Genomic DNA, 18,973 nt, shown 5'->3' on the forward strand with positions numbered 1-18,973 from the left:
GCACATTGTTTGCCTCCAAAGGGGAGGGAACTGAGCAAGCCATGAATGACCTTTGCAGACATTATTCTGAGAAGCATCCTTGGCATTTGGAATGGAAAGGGATCTTTGGGTCTAATCTCTTAATCTCTAAAGAGAAAAAGCAAAAAAAAATTCAGATGCAGCAAGAGGATATACATCTTCTTGGTTAAAAAAAACAGAAAAGACAAAAATTTGACTCTCTGACCTTCCCATCTAGGATACATGCTTCCCAGTGGCAGTTTGAAACTTCTTAGAGAGCTTCCCAGGTGTAATCTATCGGCCCCTAGACTCACAGAGGGCAGATAGAGGCCAAAGAAAGAGGCGACCACTCCAGGTTTATATGTGACAGGTTTAAAAAGAAAAGGAACTTGTCTCACATGGCTGCAAAATGAATAGATCTCTGCATCTGCCCACCAGAATCTTAAAGGTTTATATAGAGGCCTTAACTGGGCTCAGTCACGTAGACCATCCAGATGGTCTCAAAACCACATTTCTATGTCAAGGCTGTGTCCTTGGGGCAGCTTCTGGGAATAGGGAAGGTAAGAAGTACACATATTCCAAGGACAGAGGAGGGATTGGGGAACAACCAATTACCCACCTCCAGCTTGTGGGTCAACCAGTGGTCATGTCTTCCCAATGACCTCCACCAAAGCCCCATAAGAAAGGAATATTATCACCTTTCTAGTGGTAAGTAGCATGGGGAAGGTAGGAGGAGAATCATAGTGTACTTCGTCCAAATAGAAAGAAAGGCAGATAAGTAACAATGAGGTTTAGTGAGAGGGTTCTTGTTTTTATGGGTAAAAGTTTGTTCCAAAGTTCTAAGGAGGGACAATGCGTGCTCTAAAGTCTTACCACTATTAGAAGCATATTATTTGCTTCTAAGGAGACAGCCAGCGGTAAACATGTCCTCATCTGACAAAAGCCATGAAGAATACAGTCAGAAGTGTGGGTGCAGCTCACATGGTGCTGACCTTTCCCGCACCTGGAGGAAACTTGTCACTGGACAGACCTAGCTAACACTCGTGGTGGTTATACTATACCGGGGGATGGTAATTAGCATGGATGAGAGATCCACTGCGGGACATGCTTGCAATGGCATGCCAGCTCTGCTCTTGTGGAGCATTACAGAGGTGGGATTGTTAGAACTCAACTTCAGTCTCTTACCATGAGCAGGGAAGATTTAGGGGCAATAAATCCACACTGGCCAAGCAGTTGTGGATTTACCACGAGCAGAAAGAATTCTTTTTACCTATAGCAACTCTGTAGGCTGCACATGCTCCCCAGATGCCACCTCCTTAAATGTTCTTTATTAAAATGGAATGTACTGAGATAATGTCTCTTGGAACCTCTCAGTCAGAGCACAGATCCCAGGGAATTCCCAGAGACCTCCCCTTCCATCTGGGCAGGATCCACGCTGCCTCAAGGAATCTCCCTCTCAGGTCTTCTAAAACATGTCTTCCCCAGCTCTGAAGCAGAGACTTGACCTCATTCATAACTAATGGCAAAGTCATCTCTGTCCCAGGGCTCCCCCAGCATTTCTTCCAGTCACGCCCCCTCTTAATGTTTTCCCCCTCCAATGGCCTAGGAGCCACTGGTAAAGTACCCCAGCTACACGTAGCCACGTTTGAAAGTTAAAGGCACAGCATTCAAGGTACAATAAGCAAAAAAGCCATCTCAGGTGAAAATCGAAAAAAATAAATAAATAAGGCTTGGGCTACCTGATTCCAGAGTAAGATCAAATCAAAGTCCAGATGACAACATCAAGAATTGGATAGACAAAAGCACAGTACAATTCAAAACTACAAGGGATAAAACTTCAAGGGCAGTTGAAAGCACCACAGAAGGTGAGCAGGAAAGCAGGGAGCCTCCCCTTATGGGGACCACCAGGAGGTGGCCAGCATAATAGTGAAGACAGAGAGAGGGTGAACTGTGTTGATTTCCCTCCCCCTGCAGAATGATCCATGTGGGGAAGCTTGGATGGTGGGGAAGCACAGCCACACATCTGAAAGATGTACTGGGTCAGGGAGGTAGTTTGGCAGTGAAATGTGGCTTTGAGATTTTGGGGGTTGATATTCAAAGAACGAAAGTCAAAGGCCAACCTGCAGGGGCCGGGGGTGGGGGGTGTCTGTCCTGACCTTCTTGTTAGTCAGAAGCAGGAGGGCAAAACTTCCCAAGGTGCCAAGAGGGACCCTAGCATTCTGCAGAAGCATGAACATCCATAGATTGAATTCAAGGCTCCAAATTTCCAGAAAACCAGTCCGAGTCTTGCACTAGAAGCCACATGGTCGTTCTCTGGATTCTTGTCTTTATTTTCACTCTGCCTTCAGGAAAAGCAATGTGCCCACTGGCCTGGTGACAGGGACTCAGTATTTCTTTTCTCTTTGTGGAGAAGAATTTTTTTTTTTTAAACCTATATTTTATTTTTTTTTCCCACTTATTTTTATTAGTTGGAGGCTAATTACTTTACATCATTGCAGTGGTTTTTGTCATACATTGAAATGAATTAGCCATGGATTTACATGTATTCCCCATCCCGTTACCCCCTCCCACCTCCCTCTCCACCCGATCCCACTGGGTCTTCCCAGTGCACCAGGCCCCGAGCACTTGTCTCATGCACCCAACCTGGACTGGTGATCTGTTTCACCCTAGATAATATACATGTTTCGATGCTGTTCTCTTGAAACATCCCACCCTCGCCTTCTCCCAGAGTCCACAAGTCTGTTCTATACATCTGAGTCTCTTTTTCTGTTTTGCATATAGGGTTATCATTACCATCTTTCTAAATTCCATATATATGTGTTAGTATACTGTAATGGTCTTTATCTTTCTGGCTTACTTCGCTCTGTATAATGGGCTCCAGTTTTATCCATCTCATTAGAACTGATTCAAATGAATTCTTTTTAATGGCTGAGTAATATTCCATGGTGTATATGTCCCACAGCTTCCTCATCCATTCGTCTGCTGATGGGCATCTAGGTTGCTTCCATGTCCTGGCTATTATAAATAGTGCTGCGATGAACATTGGGGTGCACGTGTCTCTTTCAGATCTGGTTTCCTCGGTGTGTATGCCCAGAAGTGGGATTGCTGGGTCATATGGCAGTTCTATTGCCAGCTTTTTAAGAAATCTCCACACTGTTTTCCATAGTGGCTGTACTAATTTGCATTCCCACCAACAGTGTAAGAGGGTTCCCTTTTCTCCACACCCTCTCCAGCATCTATTGCTTGTAGACTTTTGGATAGCAGCCATCCTGACTGGCGTGTAATGGTACCTCATTGTGGTTTTGATTTGCATTTCTCTGATAATGAGTGATGTTGAGCATCTTTTCATGTGTTTTTGTGCCATCTGTATGTCTTCCTTGGAGAAATGTCTGTTTAGAAGAAATTCTAAGACGGAGTTTGGATATCAAATGGGGTGGACTCGACCCAGAGAAGAAATACAAATGAGGTCTGGAAATACCACTGGACTGCAAACTTTTGAAAAATAAGGGTGATGTCATTCCTATTTTTTATGCCCTTGCTGGGCTTGGCTTAGAGCTCGTATTCTATGGGGAGCTATTGAACTGAATGGGTCTTAGAGACAGTCCCTCTAAGGTTGGAATCTATTTTTGCACTTATTCGTGGTTTAGGCAAGCTTGCTCATCTCTCTGAGCTTCAACTTTCTCATCTTCAAAGTAACAACAATGATCACTGCACAGAGTTGCAATGAGCTACAGAAAGAGTTTTCTCTGTAGTTTGGCATACAGAAAACTCAGCAAAAGGTAGCCTTCATTATTGTCATCTTCTCCTAGCTCTCAGCTCAAGTCTGTCATGGATATATTTGCAGGTTGTGACTGACATTTCTGTCCACCTGTCCCGTATGTAATAACAGCAGTGACCATCAAGCCCCACCCCATCTCCCCAGCTGAGTTCTAGAAAGGATTTCCTCCTCTCCCAGGCTGCTAGTGTCTGAAAGTCCACGCCTTCTCCCCGTTCGTGTCTTGCCTTCTGTCTGCACTGTGGACTGCAGGGCTGCCTGGCAGTCCTGCTCCTTCAGCCCACACCCACTAGGGGGCAGGACTGGCTGCAAAGGGGAAGGGAGAAATGAAAAGTGCTGGGAACCGTTAATCCCAGCCCAAGTCCCTCTTCCACACCTTCCGTGTCGAAGGGCTTCCAGAGTCTCCCAGGCCTGCGTGCTGGGTTCTCTCCCCTTCATGCCCACATGCCCATCTACTCCTATGAGGAAAAGCCCAGAAGTCAAGCCCGTCTGGGTTTTCCCCTCCCCAGCCCCGCACACAACTGCATGCCTTCACACCTCTAGAACCCACTGTGATTCCCCAGGTAGTTTCCTCCTTCCTGAGGGAATCTGGGTGAAAAAGAGAAGGGAGTGGGCTTGAGGAAGAAGGCTTCTTAAGCCTTGGCTGCTTCCTGCTTTTGTTACAAAGGGTACAGGCTTAGTCGCTTCAGTTGTATCTGACTCTTTGCGACCCCATGGACTGTAGCCCACCAGGCTCCTCTGACCGTGGGATTCTCCAGGCAAGAATCCTGGCGTGGGTAACCGTTCTCTTCTCCAGAGGATCTTCCTGACTCGGGGATAGAACTCGCGTCTCTTACAAACCCTCACAGGATCTCATCAGTGAGTAGAGTTGGCCTTGTCAGGGAGGAGAGGGAGAGAGAAAGGAAGACAGCAGCTTCTGTTTATCTTCGAGACAGAGTTGGTTGAGCGACACCAAGGATATCCTGTCAGAGCAGCAGCTGGGGACAAAACAAAGAGGAGCAGGGGGCTCGTTCCTTGTGATCTTGTTGCTGTTGTTGCTGAGCCACTGAGTCATGACCAATTCTTTGTGACCCCGTGGACTGCAGCACGTCAGCTTCCCTGTCCCTCGCCATCACAGTCTGCTCAAACTCACGTCCACTGAGTCGATGGTGCCATCCAGCCACCTCACCCTCTGTCACAATATTGAGGAGAAGGGAAAGCAGAAGACAAGCACTGAACAGGACATTCACTTGGGCAGAATCTCCTCACCTCTCCCCACCCACCGCCGTCTTTGCCCCATTGGAGTTCCACCAACCGAAGCCCTTAGATTCACCACTTGTGGCCTCTGAGCTGACGGTCCCCAGTCTCACCATCCAGTGAGATGCATCAAGAAAGGCTGCCCATCTCATTGCCTGGCCAAGCTTGGGAGGCTGTAAGGGTAAAACATACGTTTCTCTCACCCAAGTTGAACTCAGGAACATATTTTCCAAGGAGTTAATGGGAGTCACAGTAATTGAGCTCGATGATTAGGATCCCAAGAGCCTAGAAACCTGAGCATGCTTGAAACAGCATGTACTGTTAAGAACAAAGAAAGCCCAGAAATCTGTGCAATATCATATTTCCTGTTATTATAGTAACAATCACATGGAAAAGAAGACCAATCTACCAAACTTGGGGTAAGACTAGAATGAGCAATGTCTTTCATAAGAACAGGCACAAAAATAAGCTCAAAATGGATTAAAGACCTAAATGTGAGACTGGACACTTTCATTCCCTCATGTATGCAAAGTTATAACCAATCTTTCATTTACTCTGCACCAAGTACTCTGAGTTCTTTGTAAAACACTCTTGTGCTGAAAGGACTGAGCAATGTAACCTGGGCCATCATCTGCTTCTGGATAAGACTTTTCTCAAGTCATTCCAGCAATAGATTTATTTAAATCTTGCTTTAAATAGAAACATTCGATTGTGCTCAAGACTGGTGAAGCCACAGTGAAGTATTTTAGGCTAGGGAAGTGGATTCAAATCTGAGCTTTGCCATGTACCAGCTCTGTGATTCTGGGCAACTTGGTCACCCACTCTGAGCCTCAGTTTCCTCAGCAGTAAAATAAGGCTCTGGTGAGGATTGAGTTATTGTACATCAAGTTCTTAGAATAGTGTCTGGCTCAGTGATGATTAATACTACTATTTTACACCGTGTGTGTGTGTTAGTCACTTAGTCGTGTCTGACTCTTTGCGACCCCATGGACTGTAGCCCGCCAGGCTCCTCTGTCCTTGGCATTCCCCAGGCATAAATACTGGAGTGGGTTGCTATTCTCTTTTCCAGGGGCTATTTTACTCTACCCCGAAGGAAATGTAGTAGTCTCAATATTTCCAGAAAGCAGGATGGCAATGTTTATCAAGAACCTTAAAGCTTACCATTTGTTACAATGATTCTAATTTTTAGAAATCCACCCTTAAAAAAAATAATTTTAGATGCAGGCACACACATAGATACAAGGATAGCCCCTGCAGTGTGAATTACCATACTTAGCCAGATACCAGGAGTTGCTGTATACCAAGGCCAACACCAGGGAACCTGTTAAATAGACAGAAGTAAATCAGTTGGATAGGTTATTTGCATAGTTACTAAATCTCATGTTTTCAAAGAATACTTATTTAATGTCATGGGAAATAATGATGATTAGAAAAAGGAAAGAGCAAAATGAAAGATAGTTTTATTACATAACCTACAATGACAGACCTTGGTTATAGTTACCAGGCCTGGGCTAATGGTCATATGTTTGTCTTTTTGGACAGAGCTGAACTAATGATCAGTTGAGAATTCTTCACAATATGTACATTCAGTCTAACAGAGTAGACAGAGGACTGGCAGATGACTACAAGGATCAAACTAACATGCTCATGAGTCCTTAGCTAAGTCCATGTTCTTAGGCAACAAGTAAAAGGTGTAGAGAGATCATATGATCAAAGTAACTCTGAGACTCTCCTGGCTCCTGGGAAAACATGCTATGATCAACTAGTGAAGTCTGTCATTGACTCAGGAGGGTGTGCTGGCAGTGTGTGCAATACATATAGTATTTGCCATCCCTGATACTGGTGATAAGGTGGCCAAGGAATCAAAGAATGATAATATTATCCAAGAAAATGTCAAAGACATTTCCAGATTCTTAATGAAATTAGCCTAGAATCTTTAACTTGAAAATATGTAACATGTCACACCAAAACATGGGCAACAACCAGAAAGGCTTGCTTGAAAGAAAAACTGAAGAGCCAATCAGGTTAAACTGGAGACAGGAAGTGGAGGACTAGACCACATAATTCACTCCATTTGTTGGGAGGTTGTGAAAAGCCAGGGCCTGCAGTGATGTTGGTCAGGGCTCAGGAGGGTGCTGATACCAGGAGTCAAAGCAAGGATTATCAAGCATTCTTCAGCACTGGAAGCATTTAATCTTCCCAACTCCCTTATATGGTAGAAACTGTGCTTCCTATTTTACCAATGAGGAAAGTGAGGCTCAAAGATTTTTAAGGTCACCCAGTTAGAAATTGCAGAGCTCTCTTTAGTCACAGGTCTGTCAGATGCCAAGAACTAGGAGGTTTATCCAAGCCCCTACCCCAGCTCTCTCTGACAGGAGGGCGAAACCTGCTACCTTGTGGATTATGGGAGGATCTTTCCATGGGATAAAAACCAAGGAAAAAGATCAAAGACCCGAAGATTCCCGGCTTGACTATTTCTCCAATTTGCTCTCACTCTGCATTTCTTTTCTTTTTTTTTTTGGCTGTGCTGGGTCTTTGTGATGACCAGGGCCTACTCTGCTGCGGTGCACGGGCTTCCTTGTTGCGGAGCATGAGCTCTAAGTATGCAGGCTTCGGTGATTGAGGCTCTATAGCACGGGCCCAGTAGTCATGGCACACAGTCATAGTTGCCTCACAGCATGTGGTATCTTCCCAGACCAGGGATTGAATGCTTGTCCCCTGCCCTGGCAGGTGGAGTCTTAACCACTGGACCACTGGGGAAGTCCCTCACACTGTATTTCATTATCAATTATCTAATTTGGCTGAATCAATTACATAATAAATTTCAAATAGCCACACACTGATCTAAACAATATTTAATCTTCAAAACCACCTGAGTAAGTATTACCATCCTGTCAATTTTGCAAATGAGGAAAACACATACAATAGTCTTTTGCAAAAGGCATTGGGGTGCAATGACAGTGAAGAAAGTCCTGGAAGGATTTATCCTGTAGGGTGGGAGGTGAAGTGTGTACTGAGAACGTCAGAGAGGGGGGTGGGGGGAGCCTTATGTGCTTGCAGGTGCTAAACAAGCCGAGGATAGACCCGAGACCTGACCCAGCCCAAGGCTCTTCTCACCATGGACTCAGCAGCAGGGTCGCCAAAGGCCAAATTCAATTCAGTAAACACAGACTTCTGGTAAGCAAGTGTGCTTGCCTTCCTTCAGTGTCAGCTGGAGGTTGCATTTGCCTTGAGTACTAAAACGTTCTGCAGAGAGGCCAAGTGCAGAAATCTGTGTCTGAGATTTTCTACTTCTACAAGAAGAATGACCATGTGGGGCGCTCAGCCAAGGTCAACCTAGAATTGGAAGGCTGAGCCCAGGCTCAGCAGAGCCGGAGCCAAGGTGGAAAGCTGCAGGCGCTGGGAGGGCAGGGACGGGGCGGCTGCAGTAAAGGGCCAAGTGTGGGAATGTTTATTGAAAAGAACGTGCTGGGGAGGACCCAGCCCTCACACCTCCGGGACTGGGGAGCTGGCCGTCTGGAGCGGAGAGCCCTGCCAGATAAGTTCAGCCATTTCCACTTCATAAAGTTCGTGGTACAAAAATGAATGGCAAACCCAGCCACAAACAGGATTTCTGAAAGGAGATTATTGAAAAGATAGTTTCACTTTTTCAGATTTCTCTTCTGGTGGTCAGGAGCAGGGAAGTAGGGAGTACATTTCCAGGACACTTGCAGACATCCCCGTCCCATTCCAGAAACCACGATGTCCTCACTGCAGGACAAGGGGGCACCACACCTTCCGAGGTTTCTCAAGAGAAGGAGAGGGCTAAAACCTGAGCCAAAATGAACTCACGAGTCTGGATCTGGTTGCCAGGAGACAGTGGGAAAATGGCAAGGGTGATCCTGAAATTATATAACCCCAGTTTGCCCTCCGGGTGATGGAACTTCAAGGCTTACATTAGACAGGCAGCTCAAGGAAGAGATACACTGATTACATATCTAATTTGCTGTCACGATCCTCATGACATCACATATGTCACTGTGGCTTTCTCAGATTACTCTCGACTCTGAATACCCAAATCTATTTTCCCTGATGAGTTGGTTTGAATTTTTTTTCTTGGCACTGGTTTCATTTTCTTACTTCCTGTCAGCCTCACTTCTTAGATCTTTGCTGGTGTTTTTGGTGTCTCCGAAGCTTCCAAATGTACAGGAACTTTTTCTAGACTGCAGTCTTCTGGTCTTTCTCTCTCCTGATCACTCAGATGATATATCAAATCGTCTGGCATTGCTGCTTCTGGATATATATAGCTCAGCTTTTCCCCCCCTTGATCTTTTTCACTGTGTTCAGGGCTAGGGTAAAGTGAAGTCATCACAATTGCTCTTTCAAGCTTAAGGAATTTGATAAATGAAGTCGTGTGGGGTCCTGGCAGGCAATGTGCTTAAGCAAAGTACAGTGACCATCTGTGGACCAGTCTCCTTATCCCTTTATTATGGCACATACTCAAGTTCAAATTGCTTTGTTAAACTTCTTTGTGTGTCTTTCTCTTTTTGTATTTCAGCTTTATACAATTATTCCCAAATCTTGCAAACTGACAGTGAGGGAGAGTAATTTGAAAGGACTGCTCAATTTCAGTCTTTTGAAGATTTGCACCATAGCTGCATTTTTCTAATTTCCTGGCATCTACTCTATTCTCTTGGACTTTTCAAAAACAATTGTAAGAGAATGAATAAAGATAATAACGGTTTCCACCAATACTCTTGAACCTTCCTTTGGATTTTCTATTTTTGGACATTTTAGATTTTAAAAATTCATACAACATCTAGCAGTGTTTCCAAAAGAAAGACACAGAAAGACCTAATGAAGAGCAAGGAACAGGTATAGATGTCTATATTGTTTCTAAATATAGAGGCTAATGATTGGAGGAAAAAAGTTAGTACATTACTTAATTATCCTTATGCTTATAATTACAGAATTGATTTTGGCCACTACATCAGATTGGGGAACAAAATGAAGTCAAATATTAAAAATTTTGTTTCAAAGAAAATGTCCTGTCTTGTTATCTAGAGAGTACCCCTTTTTCCCCCATCCATGAAGCCCTTTCCCCTTTTGTGATAAATATAAAAACTGAGGATCAGTTCTGATCTTAATTGCTCCAGAGAAGTCTGTTTCGATCAGCAGGGGAGATATAGGTTCTAGAGCTGCAGAAGGTATCCTACTGCCTCACGGCATAACTGGTCACCAGCCAAGCTTGCTGCAGTGAGTGACTAAGACGTACATTGTCATCTCTGTGGACCTGTAGCTGAGATGTGTGCCTTTGAAGTGGCAGTTCTGCTACTACCCACAAAAGCTTTGTGGGCTCAAGTGCTGTTCTTATAAACTGAAACATTTTTCCCTTTGCCAGGGAAAGTCAGAACTGCTTTTTGTTTTCTGGAATTTCTCTGAGTCAACAAGTTAATTTGGGTAGAATTAACATCTTTTCAATATTGGATCTTCCCATGGAAGAATATGATATTATCTCAATTTATTTAAGGTTTCTAGTATATTCTTTAGTAAAGTATTATAATTTTCTTTACATAGGTCTTATGCATTTATTGTTAGATTTGCTCCTATGTAGTTTGTTTTTGCTTTTGTGAATATGGTCTTTCTTTCCTTTATATTCTCTAAGTGAACATCACTATACATCAGATCTTTTATATCTGACTACCTTGCTGAGCTATTTTTTTTTTTAGTTCTAGTGGTTTTTCACTTGAACTTCTCAGATATTCTATATAGATAGTGTTCTCTTTATTTCCATCTTTCTACATTTTTTTTTCTTATCTTATTGCAATAGCTGGGACCTTCACCACTATGTGGCATCTTGCAGTGATGGCTGGCATCATTGCCTTATTTCTGCATCTAGGGGTCTACTTTAGTATTTCACCAGCAACCATATTATTTGCTGTACTTTTATGGTAGAAATTTTCTATGGGGTTTTTAAAAGAGAAAGATTTTCCATCCCAAGTTTGTTAGGATTTCTTACCAGGAAATATGTTGAGATTTATTAAATGCAAACTCTCATGAAATACAGGGTTTTCATAACAATTGTTGATAATTCAGAATAAAGCTTATCTTACTATAATTTTTTTATGTTTTTATAGCCTTTCCAAATTGATCAGTAATTGTAGCAAAATATCTATAAATTAATGTCCTTCTTGGGGAAAGTAGACCTTTTTAATCTTATTTTAGAGTTGTTAGCAGGGCATAATGAATAATATGACTCACTGTCTTATATGACGTCCATGATAACAGAGTCATATTTTTTTTTTACAACATTCCTTTATTTATTATATAGATGCAAAACCTGCTTTATGTACAATACTTGTACGTTATTTGGTCCTACCAAATAATCTTACCGAGGCATTCTACTGGTAATCTTCCCCCAAAAGATTCAGGTAAAATTAAATATTGTGCACTTCACGGCTGCCCAAACCTGAGACTTGGCTATTGATCTCAGCTTTGAGGTCATACACACAAATCGAACTAGACACACGCAAGGTTAAGGCGATGAACGTGAGCTGCAGGAAACCACAGGGTTCAGAACTAGACTGTGTATTTGCTTGAGTTAGACTCGCAACGTGAGCAGCAAAGGCTGTGCGGATCTCAGAGCGGTTTTATTGTAGTGCGAGGGCTTCTGCACACCCACGTGACCGCGTGGCTGCGCCGCTGGCAGCCTGTGGGGCCTGAGGCCCCCTCACCCGGGGCTCACTTTTCGGCCTCTCCTGTTTTGGGTTCTTGCTTCAGTTTGTAATCAGCCAGGGCGGCCTTGATGGCGTCTTCAGCTAGCATGGAGCAGTGCAGCTTCACGGGCGGCAGGCACAGCTCCTTGGCGATGTCTGTGTTTTTGATGGTCAAGGCTTCCTCCACCGTCTTCCCCTTCACCCATTCGGTGGCTAACGAGCTGAAGGCAATGGCAGAACCACAGCCAAATGTTTTAAACCTGGCGTCCACGATCTTCCCCTTTTCATCCACTTGAATCTGTAATTTCATGACGTCACCGCACGCTGGAGCCCCCACCAATCCAGTCCCAACATTTTTAGATGTCTTGTCAAGGGACCCCACGTTCCGGGGGTTTTCATAATGATCAACCACCTTCTTGTGATAGAGCCGAGCGGGAGCTGACAGCTCCCGGGCGGGCAGGCGCGGGGCCCCAGAGTCATATTTTTAAGATAGTTTAAATTGTGAATACTAAAATCCAAATTATAGGTGTCATTTCATGTTCTGATGAAAACAATCTCAAATCCTATGTTTAAAAATCTAATCAGTTTCTTCATTCTGAGTCTTAAAATTCTTTCTCCTTTCAGAATATGTCTTGTCTCCCTCAAAGTCTTAACTCCCCAATTCCAAAAAAGGACGAGCTAGAAAGAAAATTTCAGTTCTCCTTTATACCTAAAAATCATACTTCACTTAAAACAAACAATTGGTAAAAATCCAGACCCAATGGGGATGGAACACTCAACAGCTTTGCCTTTCATGTGGAGAAGAGGGAAATAGGCTGTTACAGAATGGGGACCAATATTAGCCAATGTCTGGAAATGTCAAAACGATTAACATGAAATACTAAACTCATGTGAAATCAGTGCTCTAATGGTGTAACTCCTGAATGCTCTCTGTACCATATTGCACACCAGGATTAAGAAAACAGTCCTCGAGTGTTTCACAATAGTGCCCTCTTCACAGCTGACCCCGTGTGCTTTCCAAAGTCCTTAATTCTGCCACTTTCAGCATCCCTGTCTCTGAGGATTTATGATGTGTTGCCAATATTATTACTTTCCCTGCTTCCACCCCTTCCACCCCAAATATTTCAGGCATTGTAAGTAACACATTTCCACATAAGGGCGCTGAAAAGTCAAGAAGCAGGCTTTCTCAGCAAGAAGAGCTGTAGGTAAAGGGGCTCCCCTTTTGCATTCTAAGCTGGCATACGGGAGGCTCTGTACACTATTGAGAAAGATGGAAGAGGGAACAAGGATATCCCAAGGAAAGATAAGGATGCTTAAGAGAAGAAACTGGCCTTCATTTCCCAATATGGTGAACACCAGACCAGCTCTGGGAACAACAGACCTCCCCTAGCTTTGCAGGGCCTACTTGATTCCCTTAGCAAGGACTGAATGTCTGTACCTCTAGGCCTGTGGGATACTCAGCAGCATGAAAGCTTTATTCACAGACAGCATCACTGTGAAGACTCGTACACTGGAGAACCAGCCAGTTCTTCTACTCTCCCATCACTTTTGTAAGAAGTGAATGATTGACATTAAGACATGGCTTTTCATGACAAATTTCCTCTGACTCTCCTAGAATCGAATTACTATGATCATATTATCACTTATTTTCTCTCTGAATACATATGCGCACACACACACACACACACACACACACACACACACACACCCCTCAGGCTCTTTTGTATCCTCTCCATATTAAACAAATGCCTGTTCGCTGACTGACTTGTGACTCCCTTGTTGACAATGCAAAGCAAAAGTAGATCAAATAATGGTTGCTGGGTGACACTGTACTCTCACCTGTTAGATAATTTCAGCCAGGAACCATTCTAGTCCCTGCATCAAACTGTGGCCTTTGTGTTGGATTCTCTGTTGCCATACCCAACCACTGTTGTTCAGTTAAAAAGTCATGTCCGACTCTTTGCGACCCCATAAACTGCAGCACACCAAGCTTCCCTGTTCTTCACCATCTCCCAGAGCTTGCTCAAACTCATGTCCATTGAGTCAGTGATGCCATCCAACCATCTCATCCTCTGTCACCTCCTTCTCCTCCTGCCCTTAATCTTTTCCAGCATCAGGGTCTTTTCCAACAAGTCGGCTCTTTGCATCAGGTGGCCAAAGTATTGGAGCTTCAGCATCAGCCTTTCCAGTGAATATTCAGGGCTGATTTCATTTAGTTGGTTGGGTGTGATCTCCTTGCTGTCCAAGAGACTCTCAGACTATCAGACTATCATCTATCCCCTTTAGGACCAAGCCTCTCAACCTCTCTGCTGCCACTCACGGCTGAGTGTCTCTCCAGGACCTGCATCCAGCTAAAGGGAGCTGCCTCACTCAAGGTTACAATGCCTCTTTGAGGCCAGCACGTACGTATCCAATGCCTGGCCAATGGGGTGGATGCAAAGGTCTGGCTCCCTCGCCTCTGTGGGAACAAGTCTGGGGGGCCAGCCCAGCTCCAGGCCTCCCATGAGGCCTCCTGGGGTCTCTGCTGCAAGATGCATTGCAACTCAGCTTTTCCCTTCACCTCATTCTCTTTCTCTTACTTCCTCCCAGATATTTGTCCTACAAATAAATCTCCCCACTGTTCACCTGCACATAAATCTCCATTTCAGAATCTGTGTTCCAAGAAACTAAGCCCCTTCCTCCATCTGTTGTTTGATTTCTAATTTTCTATCAGCCTTTTGCTTCTTTCTATAAGTAGATATGTCTATGATACGTGTATATATTGTGTGTTTGCATTGTAAGGGCACATAGATCCTTTTAACATTTAGTATGTATCTAGTTGAATCAGGGGGTTTCCCAGGTGGTGCCAGTAGTAAAGAACCTGCCTGCCAATGCAAGAGACATAAGAGAGGCAGGTTCAATCCCTGGGTCAGGAGGATCGGTTGGAGGAGGGCATGGCAACCCACTCCAGTATTCTTGCCTGGAGAATCCCGTGAACAGAGAAGCCTGGCGGACTACAGTCCATAGGGTTGCAAAGAGTTGGGCATGACTGAAGTGAGTTAGCAGAAGCAGTCAAATCAGGACCCAATTCCAATGACAAAAATCTGATCTGAGATGGCTTAAGCAAAAGAGGTATTTTTGGCTTACTGAATGGCAAAGCTCCAGAAGTCACCTGGATCTAGGAACAGCTTGATCAGGGGTTTCAACTGATGTTACCAGGACTCACTGTATTTTTCTCACTGTGTCTTTTAGCCCTGTCACTACCATTTTGGTCTCTCTCTGGAAGTCACTATTGGTTAACTATTATCACAAGGATGCTTCTGCACAGGCAACTACAAAATATCAGAGGCAGTCAGCAACGAGCGCTTCCTTCTCACACATCCGCAGGTCAGCTGACGTCACCTGGGCTTAGTCACCCCCTTCACATGTCAGTGGAGTTAGATTCTAGAGGCTCTGCTTCACATGGAGTCCAGTTAAGCTTGGGTCCTCCATGCAGGCTGGGGATGTGCATTGAGGCTGGGTTGAGGGGGCAGCAGCTACCTGGAAGATTCTTCTTGTGGCCACAGTAGACGCACCAAAAGCCAGAACAGCCTCACAAGCCCATTTCAAGCCTGTGCTTGTGCTCCCTCTGCTAACATCTCATTGGCCAAAGCAAGTCACAGGGCTGAACCCAAACTCAAGGGCAGTCTACCCACCATGAGGCGAGTCACCTGGCCAACCCGGACATTACTGCTCTGAAGGATACTCCCCTCATCCAAGTGGGAGGGGGGAGCATTAGTACATGTCTATGGGCTCAGTGCGCAGTGAGGCCAAGAAAATCAGAGTGTCAGTGTCTGGAGCAGGAAAGGGTTTATTACAGGGCCATGCCAGGAGACGGGGGGCTCATGCCCTAAAAAACCCAGAGCTTTCGGAAGGGCTTTGGCAAAGCATTTTTAAATGCCAGGTGAGGGAGGCGGGGTCCCAGTGTACGTAATCAGTTCCTGCACAATTGTCTGGCTACAGGTGAGGGAGCAGGATGTTGTCAAAAGGGGTTAACATTCTCAGTCCTTAGGCTCCAGTGAATGTGGGAGCTGTGCTTACGGTCATCAAGTAGTTAACATCTTTCCATTTGGTGGGGGTTTTTCACATCTGTAAAAGCACTCAGGAAATGTGCATCGGATGCTGTTATCTAGGTACTTCAGAGAGGATATGGGGAAAGGCCTGTCCTGGGAAGGCCCGATAGGATTCTGCTTGGTTATAGGAGGAGTGTAAATGCTGGAATAATTATCAAGCAGAGTCTCCTTCCGCCATCACAGTCCAACATAAATGCAGTCTCTTCAGTATCATTCTTAAGTTCAGGTCCAAGGAGAAGAATGCTTTCCTCAAGTCCAACAAAAGTCTCCCTTTCTCATTGGCCCAGCTGCACTCTCACCCATCCCAGTTACTGTGACAAACACAGTAAATCCTGACAAACAGGATTACTTGCCTTGACTCGAGTTGGGAAGTGAATCACCTTGTTCAACTTGCACGGGGTAAATTCTACAGCAAGAAACAAAGACACTGTTATAAGGATCCTGGTCTGTAAGAAACTACCTGTCCACTCCGGGGACCCTACTCCTCCCACCCCTCCTCACCCCCCAATTCTTTCTTCTGCTCTTACTCTCAGCGCCAGGCTTTTTTCTCATGAGCTTGCATCCAGGACACTTCCTGTTTCCCGGGTTGGCTTTGGCCTCTGGAGTCCTGGACTCAGTCTCCATCAAGCTTGCCTTCCCGGCTGCCCTCTAGAAACACGTTCAAAATTGCCCTTCCTCCTAGGCTTTCTCCCCCAGAGGATCACTCTCAAAACACTTACTTCTCTACGGGTCCGCTCTTGCTGCCGCCCCTCCCCCACCCCAGGATCAAAGACCTCATTGGCATCACCCTCCTCTCCCCGGGTCATGTTGACACCCCCTACCCTCCCGCCTCAGCCAGGGGATGCAACCTGCCAAGCCACAAGCTGGCCACCCTGACAGCCAAGTCACTGGACCTGATGGATCTCATGTGGCTGGCCTGGGGCCTCTCAGGTCTGTTCTACACGGAAGAGATTTATTTCCCTGAAGTTTCAGGGCAGGAAAAGACTCACTTCCTGGAGGCATGCCAAGAAGGAGGCAATCCACCCAGGAAACAAACAAGACCCTTTTCTCTATAGTCTTTCCTTCTTCCCCGAGTCAAAACCTCCCAGCTCCCCCTGAGTGAAAGGAGAGCTGTCAGGATCAAAGCCCCCCGTCTTTGTGATGAACTGCTGCTGGCAGGACCCCGGCACAGGAAGGACTGTCAGCACTTTTAACTCCTTCTTACCCACTGTGCGCTGGCTGCATTCACAAGACTTCTGGAGTCACGTTTCAGTCAATGAAACATCTTTTATGAGCAGAGAGCCATGCCAACTGGAAAGTTTGAAAGAATAATTAAAGATTCAAAAGGCAACAAAAATCTGCCTTGGAGTATTTCTTGATCTCTTCAATTGCTTTATAACAGATGATCTAACGTATTTGCCCCAGGAGAGTATAAAGATTAAGAACATGGGTTTTGGAGGCAGGCTGGTTGTTTTCTTTCTCTCTTCCATCTCTCTAGCTGGAAGACCTTGAATAAGCTACTGAGCCTTTCTGTACCTCAGTTTCCTTGTCTGTAAAATAGAGATAAGAATTACACAGATCTCATGATGTGGTTGGAAGGAATAAATAAGATGATGCCTGTGATTCACTTACCCTAGTGTCTAACATATAGTAAAGGCATCAGGTGGCACGGTGGTGAAGCTCTGCCTACCAGTGCAGGAGACGCAAGAGACATGGGTTCGATTCCTAGGTCAGATGGATCCCCTGGAGTAGGAAATGGCAACCCACTCCAGTATTCCTGCCTGGAAAATTCCATGGACAGAGGAGCCTGGCAGGCTATGGTCCATAGCGTTGCAAAGAGTCGGACACGACTAAGTATGCACACACGCACAGGCATCATTAACTCTCACTGTGGTTATCACTATTACTATTTTTATTATTCCAAAAGCAGAAAAGAGGCCATAGTCACAGTTGCTGAGAGTCAAGTGTCTTAAGTTACAAGACATGCTCTGCATAATTAAAAATCACACAGCCCCAGAGGCTCTGGATTTTCAGGTTCTATTAAATAAGCATGTCACAGAATTTTTGCCACACCTTCTAAGACAACAAAATGTGATCTTTTTCAAAAGGAAAAGAAGCCACAGAGTACAACTATTGAGCAATCTTATGGGCAGAATTGGGAGCAAGATTACATCATGGGGACTTCCCTAGTGGTCCAGTTGCTGAGACATCACCTTCCAAAGCAAGGGGGTGCAGGTTCAATTCCTGATCAGGGAGCTAATATCCCACATAGTTTGAAGCCAGAAAACCAAAACATAAAACAGGAACAACATTGTAACAAATTCAATAAAGACTTTAAAAAACAGTCCACATCATAGATCAGCCCCAGACCTTTTATTTTCTAAATACCTTCTAACACAGCAGTGAACAATAGAGATTTGCAAACCCATGACGGAAACCTTATCTATATGTCTAACTCTATGTCTGTGGTAAGTGCTCAAAAATGTAACTAAAACACCCTGGAGAATTTTGCAACTCAGTGCTTGCTAGACTGGGCTTTCCTGGTGGCTCAGCCATAAAGAATCCTGCATGGACAGAGGAGCTTGGCAGTCTACAGTCCATAGAGTCGCAAAGAGTTAGACAGGACTGACTCAATTTAGTACGCACGTACTTGCTAGACTCCATACTTCCTTATGGACACTTGAAAGACTTCATTATGGAACCTGTCTTAGGTTACTTCTAATGCATGGTGGAGTTAAGTTTTGTTGAGAAAGCATCCAGTGCTTTTGAGATTCTAGATGATCCCAATGAATTATAAATAAGAATGGGTCTGACAGATCTCATGCAGCTGCCCTGGGGACTTTGGTAGTTTGGTCCTGGTGATTTCCAAGATATTTCATTTCTGGTCAAATAAATTTTTATTGTACTCAACTGGGGTTCTATCCATGAAAACTTCCTGATACCTACCACCATCACCCAACCTGAATCTGGAGCCACTGTAAATCCTAACACCCCAACCAAGATTGGCCACAGTGCCTAAGAAACCCACAATGAAGTCTGTGTCACTTGTGGTTTATTTGCCTAGAGACATACTAAGGAGAAACAGGATGACTTCAAGAAATAAACTGTTAAATGTATAGAGTGAAAAAAGAAAAGCTTAGTTTTAATTATAGTCTAGACTGCCTATCTTGGCAACCATCTTGCCCAATACAGAGTAATTT

The 18,973-nt window shown here is 44.6% G+C and overlaps 1 pseudogene; it reads right to left on the bottom strand.

The window, feature by feature from the left end:
* Positions 1 to 11,288: 11,288 nt before the first annotated feature.
* On the bottom strand, positions 11,289 to 16,600 carry LOC110132216 (iron-sulfur cluster assembly enzyme ISCU pseudogene; annotated as a pseudogene).
* Positions 16,601 to 18,973: the final 2,373 nt, after the last annotated feature.

Source organism: Odocoileus virginianus, chromosome 24 (genome assembly GCF_023699985.2).
Source record: "Odocoileus virginianus isolate 20LAN1187 ecotype Illinois chromosome 24, Ovbor_1.2, whole genome shotgun sequence".
Taxonomy (NCBI): Eukaryota; Metazoa; Chordata; class Mammalia; order Artiodactyla; family Cervidae; genus Odocoileus; species Odocoileus virginianus.